The sequence below is a fragment of the Rutidosis leptorrhynchoides genome, chromosome 11, assembly GCF_046630445.1.
Source record: "Rutidosis leptorrhynchoides isolate AG116_Rl617_1_P2 chromosome 11, CSIRO_AGI_Rlap_v1, whole genome shotgun sequence".
Taxonomy (NCBI): Eukaryota; Viridiplantae; Streptophyta; class Magnoliopsida; order Asterales; family Asteraceae; genus Rutidosis; species Rutidosis leptorrhynchoides.
The window spans coordinates 103,350,491-103,355,829 of record NC_092343.1 but is presented as its reverse complement, the minus strand read 5'-3'; the positions used below and the strand labels follow the sequence as shown (position 1 = coordinate 103,355,829).

At 32.1% G+C, this 5,339-nt stretch overlaps 1 non-coding gene across 1 annotated transcript; it reads left to right on the top strand.

Moving 5' to 3' along the window:
• The first annotated feature begins 209 nt into the window (after window positions 1–209).
• LOC139878921 (small nucleolar RNA R71) lies at window positions 210–316 on the top strand. The gene has a single exon (XR_011769783.1). It is a non-coding gene; the product is annotated as a small nucleolar RNA R71 (small nucleolar RNA).
• The last annotated feature ends 5,023 nt before the right edge of the window (window positions 317–5,339 follow it).

Genomic DNA, 5,339 nt, shown 5'->3' with positions numbered 1-5,339 from the left:
GGCTAGAATCGGCTCTAGCCACTTTAGATGAACGAAAAATATATTTTTCCTGGTGCCACTCATGTGAGTGGGAGGCTGTGTTATCAATGATTTTATGAGCTTCAGTTGCGGTTTTCTTCATAATGGAACCACCAGCTGCTGTGTCGATGTCTTTTCGTGTAGCAACATCGACACCTTGGTAGAATATTTGTACTATTTGATAAGTGTCTAAACCATGTTGAGGACATCCTCTCAACAACTTTCCGAATCTTGTCCATGCCTCATATAATGTTTCATTTGGCTTTTGTGTGAACGTAACAATTTCTCCTTGAAGTCTCACGGCTTTAGATGCCGGAAAGAATCTTTTAAGAAAATTTTCAACTAAGACATCCCATGTGTCAATTGCCCCTTCAGGTAACGATTCTAACCAATCTTTGGCTTCTCTCTTTAAAGTCCAGGGATATAACATGAGATAGATCTGTTTATCCTCAACTTCTCTGATTTTGAATAGAGTACAGATCCTATTAAAGGTTCGAAGATGTTCGTTTGGATCTTCTTTGGGCGTACCACTATATTGGCATTGATTAGTTACCATGTGTAGGATTTGTCCTTTGATTTCATAATCTGGCGCATTAATATCTGGCTTAATAATGGCGTGTCCTTGGCCGGTGCCTGTGGCTCTCATTCGGTCTTCCATACTTAGAGGTTCCGTTACTTCCATAATTGAATTTGTTGAATACAAATCACTAGAGGATTCTGATTTAACGGTTTGTGGTTCAGGAGGAATGATTAGTGGTTCAGGATCTTGGAATTGTCCTTGAATATCCTCCGGGTTCTCAATTGTGAAGTCGGGTTCAAAAGATGGATTATCGGAAATTTTAATTGGAGTACTTGTTCGATTAGATGATGATTCTAAAGAAAAATCAACGGCGATAATATTGGCTAGATGTCTTGATCGGGTTACAGGTGGTGAACGTATGAAAGGTAGTGAACGTTTTGATCTGTGCATTCACTGAATATCCTATTAGTTATAAAGATAAAAATTATTAAAGTTATCAAATTAATAGACTTTTCTGATTTTGCCCACGTTTCGAATAGCCAATAGATGCAGCAGGTAGCCAGGACCCTTTAAATCGGAAGCCCACAACTCGCCACTAACAAATCCAACTATTACTATGAACCAGAAAATTTTGGATGTCTGTCAATTTAACCGCTTAAAATAATTTTTTTCGTCGAAATTTTAAAGAAAATAAAGAAAATTCTATGTCCTAAAAACTAGAGCGTAGAAATGAGAAAGAAAAAGCGCGTCGAGAATTAAGAGGTCGAAAAACAAACGTCGAAAAATAAAAAGATCGAAAAATAATAATAAGAAAGTAGAGCGTCGAAACTTAAAAGTCTAAAAACTAAAAATTAAAACTTGCGTCTAAAGGTATTAAAGCTTAAAAGGAATTCTATATCCAAAACGGCAATAACTTAAAAGGCACTAAAATATATAAACTGCGTCGCAAAATTCTAAAGCGCCTAAGTCTTAATCTAAAGAAAAAGCACTTAAGGAATTTTACGACAAAGCCTAAAAATCTAGAAATATAAAACAATTACGGCAAAAACTAAGTTAAAACTAATTACGAATGATAAATTATAAAAGTTACGAATTAAACAATAATAAAGAAAAATACAAAATATAAAAATAAACTAAGTTGATAAAAATACAATTTTACAAAAAATATTATTTTTATATTATTATTTTATAAAAGTATTAATTATTAATTATAATTATAAATACTAAATTAAATTTAAAAATACAAATTTAATTAAAAACTAAAACTAAATATTAAATAAACTAAACCCTAATTAACTAATTAATTAACAATAATAATATTTAAACGTAACCCTAATTGTACGTCTGAGGTAACAGACCTGTCACCTCAGCTCATGCGATCGCATGAGTTGAGGGTTATTTTCCCAGGCGGTCGCATGGTGTATGGATCCAGGCCAATTCTTGGGCAGCTACAGTAACCAGCCCGTTTACATATTATTATTTTTTTAGTTTTACAAAATTAATATATTGGTCATATTTAAAATTATATTTTTAAAAATACTTTTATACGTTAAATAAATAATAAAAAAATAAACTTTTTAATTTAAATACTTAAATAGATAAATATACTTTTTTATATTTTTGTATTTTAAAACTTATATAAAATTATATTTTTACAAAAAGAGTTTAAAAACTACTATATATTTTTTTTAGAATATAGCGTAAAAATATAGCGTTTCGCCGGGTCCCCGGCAGCGGCGCCAAAAACTTGATGTGTGCAGCGGTGTATACGAAATACTATTATTTTTATTACAAAATACGATACAATTTACACAAGTTTTATTTATTTATATAGATGGGATATACTTAAACCTTGCTACAACACTTATAGGCAGTGTACCTAATCGTAGAGTAGTGTAGTTTTTAGTAAGTCTGGTTCGTTCCACAGGGAGACGGCTTATTGCGTACACTATATTTTTAAACGATTATATTTGTATAAATATAATATATATATATATATATATATATATATATATATATATATATATATATATATATTAGTAATATAGTAGTATTATTATTATTATAAAAGGGGGGTTTTACAGTTTAATGACCGGTTTGTCGATTTTAAATAAAGCGTAAAAATAAATGACGATAATTAAAATGCGTAAATTAAATAACAATATTAAAAATGACAATAAATAAATGACAGTAAATAAAAGTACGATGAGATATAAAATAACACAATTATGCTTATTTAAACTTCCGTAATCATGATGTTTGACGTTTTGATTTTAATTTATTACTCTGGGTTAATTGTCCTTTGTCCTGGATTGTTTGATACGTCTATCTAGTTTTTGTCCATAATAGTCCATCGGTCATAATTATAAAGTGCGAGTGTCCTCGTCAAATTACCCTTGTACCTGAAGTCAAATATTTCAACTAATTAAGGATTTAAACTGTGACGCAGTTATCACTTCTGTCAACAATTACACCAGTTATCACTGTATATAATCCACCCTTGTTTTGATTAGATATGAATATTAATTTACCCACTTGATCAGTTTGAATAATCAATTACCCAACCCGAATAATTAATTAAATGATTATAATAGATTTCGTATGAACGTCACTAAATAGGACAACCACAATCATTATTAATTATTAGGTTAATTAATTTGAAGATAGGTTCGACAGACTCCAATGAGTTGTCACTCGATTAGATAATACCCCCCATCTATTAATAGTCAATAGTCCAATTTCCACAAGTGTCGGTCTTTTGCCCAAACCTTAATTATGGTCCAAAGTTCAATAACCCCGTCTTAATATTTAGCCCAACATCTCGATTACTTCGGCTCAAATAAGCATAATAATAACTTAGTTACGAGACATTAATTTAAAAAGGAAGAACATAGCTTACATTGGTGATTAATCGAGTAGCATTACACGGACAGAGTTCCGACTTACAAAACCTTTAAACATTTCTTACATTAACCCAATTATTATTAAACTTAATTTAAACTTAATATTATAAATATAAATATATATTCTTACAAAGGAAGAAATGAAAAGAGAGTGTACAAAATTTGCTGAAAACGTCGCCTTTTATAGCACTTGGCCAGGTTCTGACCTCCATGCGATCGCATGGATTTTGTGCCTTCTAGCCATGCGATCACATAGCCCTCTGATCCAGTTCATATGCTTTTGTTTTCTAATTTGCCGAGGTTTTATTTAAATATATATATATATATATATATATATATATATATATATATATATATATATATATATATATATATTTATATTAATTATATATATATTATATTATATTCTTGTGCATAGTTGACTTGTAATTTTAGCACCGTTGAATCGCGCATTGATGCTCGATTCATGTCTCGGTTCTGGATTTTCGAACGTCCTTTCGTACGCGTAGATATCGTGTACTTTGCGTTCCACGGCTCGTGCTCTTGTCATTTTTAGACGTTTCTTATCAATAAATGGAACCACTTGAATTATATCTTGTTCATTTGAGCTTTTTGGTCATTTGCGTCTTTAAATCGTCATTTTCTTCTTTTGTCTTCGCACTTATTTATTTAAATGAATATTACATAAAAATAGAACAATTGCAACTAAAAGCTTTACATATTGGAAGGATATTGTGCCTAAATATATGTTCATTTGGAGCACTATCAATGTTCCCTCTAATAAATGGGCATTTGTCTTTCATTAATAATGGGTTACTTACTTATAATAATTGGGCTAATTAAATGGTCCACTAGCTAGTGTAGGGTGGGCTAAAGTCCAACAAGGTAGAAAGTCCAACAAGACCAACTAGCGTGCTCTAGTAAATTACCAAGCGTAATTAAGCATCCAAAAACCCAAGTAATTGTTATTATAAAATAACAATTAGTATTTCTTAGTCATAATATTCCGGTTATGACAAAAAACGTGTACACAGTACGCAGTTCGTTCTAAACGTCAAGTGACAACAACGGTCATAAACCTTACGTACTTAAAGGCACGTTTTAATATATAAACAAAAGTAATCAACATGTAGGAAGTTCCCAGAGTATAATATAGCTCAGTACGCACAAATACGTAGTTTCGCAGAAAGCACAAAGCACAAAAGCAAGTCGAAAAAGTCGGGGTGTTACATTGGTCTTCGTGGTTTGTTTTTAGGTTTATAAATCGGCCGAGCTTAAACTGAGGTGTAGCACCAAATTGATACAGAGCATAAGTACCTAGTAGACTCTGACACAACGAGAACGATTCGAGCAGACTACTTTAGATCCATGGTTAAAGGTGCTGAATGTAGAGAAGGACTTGAACTACGTAAATATTATGATTCAGAAGAAGAAGAAGAAGAAGAAGAAGAAGAAGAAGAAGAAGAAGAAGAAGAAGAAGAAGAAGAAGAAGAAGAAGAAGAAGAAGAAGAAGAAGAAGAAGAAGAAGAAGAAGAAGAAGAAGAAGAAGAAGAAGAAGAAGAAGAAGAAGAAGAAGAAGAAGAAGAAGAAGAAGAAGAAGAAGAAGAAGAGGAAGAAGAAGAGACGACCATCTTGGGTCGAAATCTAAGATGAAAGCAATGATCTTTGGTTTAAGTTGTCACATTCACTATCCGTGAGGTTTGGTCGACGAGAATTTTGTTTGATGACTGGTCTTAGATTCAGTGCGCTTACATCCAAACTTCATTATGTTCCTACCGAGGTGAGACAGATAACACCTCCTATTAGGGAACGGTGTTTCCAGGAAAATGTTGGCGAACACACCATGACTTATGGATATATCAAGGCCCGATTTGAGAACACAAGGTGCTAGAGACTAC